We start from the raw sequence: 1971 nt of genomic DNA, 5'->3' as shown, positions 1-1971 counted from the left end.
ACTCGAAAATCTACTCAAATCCACCTGCTTGGGGAAATTCGTCTTCTGTATGTTATTGAAATTACCATTATTTCTAGTATGTGGACGAGCATTCCTCCGTCTGCGAGGAGGGATCTGAAGCCAAGGTCCCAGCTGATCATCATCTCCTTGTAAGGCTCCATCACTCTCAAGATACCCATCCCTTTTATCCTGTTGTGAAGCAACATTCTTTCCAGCATTACTACTTCCATTCTGTTGTGGCAGATTTCCTCCTTTCGTTTTGATACTAACAGGAACAGTCCTCTTAGTTTGCCCCGATTCAACTCTTCCCATGCCTCCCGAGACCTGCTTGGGAATCTCCTCAGCCAATTCTGCCTGTCTCACATCATTTCCAGCATATTTATTCAACATATTAGTTGGTCTCTCACCCTTTCCTAGGCAATTCTTCTTACGGTGTCCAATGCTACCACATCCACAACACATACTGCCAATGCCTTCATACTCCACCTTCTGATAGAATCTACCATTCCACCCATTCACCCATATTCCTGCCTGCAACTTATTAGCCAAGTTCATCCGGACACAGACCCGGGCATACTCCCTTCTTCCCCAATTTCCTGTCTGAGCATCAATCCATAACGGAATGCCAATCCTCGTAGCAATTCTAGCAATATTACATTCATCCCAATACTGTAACGGAAGGTTAGGCAACCGTATCCAAACCGGAGAAGTCAACCCCTGCATCGACGCCGGGGAGAACGATGGCGTCCACCTATCCAAGCCAACTAGATTACCACCAATAAAGCAAGGACCACCACATAAAACTGCATCTCTAGCTTCCACTGTAGTAAAAATGCATATGAAACAATCAGAGCCCAATGTAGTGAGCTGAAATTCACCATATCTTCCCCACTGGCGTTGAATTTCTGACTTCAACAAATAAAATGAAACCCGTCTGCCCAAGATCTTCCCAACAACCGCTCGATCAAGCATCTCCATATTGGTCTTCACCCGTTCAAAATTTAAATCAATAGAGATCCCATCCCCTGATATTTCATTTAGCTTTTCTGGATGCAGAATTGGGATATGTTCTGGCTTCCTCCATGGGTTTCCATCCCCAGCCGAGAAAAAACTTCGTTGAGCCGTGCTCTTCTCCTTCAATTAACCCATTTCAGCATTAGTTTTCCTTTCCTCGTCATTTCCACAACCAGCTAGCTTGAGTGCTACTGGACGGTATATCTAAACCAACAGAACGAGTTCTCATTCCATTCACACCTACATCATCTGCTCCAGCAATATCCATATCCGATTGCTGATTACATACATTGCTGATATTCTTTATCAATTCTTCTTTCCTCCAACTGTCTAGCTCCGAACTTACACCCAACAGACAAGTTCGTCGCGGCAATGCCGCATCAACATCAAAGGTTTCCTCTGGTTCGGATCTACAATCCACTGCAGGGTCACTTTCTTCCACCTCCATCGTAGATTCCACTGCATTAACCACCGGATTTAACATTTCCGTCTCACACATTCCTTTCATCTCACCTTCCCGATCCTGAGTAACAGCATTGTCTTCCACTTCCATCAACGCCTCACCAGCTTGGAACGTTGGATTGTGAATCAGCTTCACCTCCTCTCTCGCCGTAACAGCCAGATCTACTTCCGAAGTACCTCCAGTCGCTTTGGACGGAACACTCCCTCCCTTCGCCGTCAGCTGCATCATCTTGGAGTCCAAGCTACGAGGCTTTGCCTCCCACCTTCCCTCCAATGCTCCATCAGATCCAGATCTACCAGTATCTCGAGATTTTCCTTTACCCTTAATCGTCACAGTTTTTCCAGGAGACCGATCACCAGATTTCTTCGCACCTCCCGATCCTACTCCCGATCGCCTTCTCTCATCGCCGCCAAATCCTACTCTCGAACGCCTTCTGTCGTCACCACCGCCCCCACTTGAGCGGGGGGGAGACCTTCGGTCACACCTTGCCATAC

Source organism: Dendrobium catenatum, unplaced genomic scaffold (genome assembly GCF_001605985.2).
Source record: "Dendrobium catenatum unplaced genomic scaffold, ASM160598v2 fragScaff_scaffold_658, whole genome shotgun sequence".
Classification (NCBI taxonomy): domain Eukaryota; kingdom Viridiplantae; phylum Streptophyta; class Magnoliopsida; order Asparagales; family Orchidaceae; genus Dendrobium; species Dendrobium catenatum.
Note: the sequence above shows the minus strand (reverse complement) of the source record.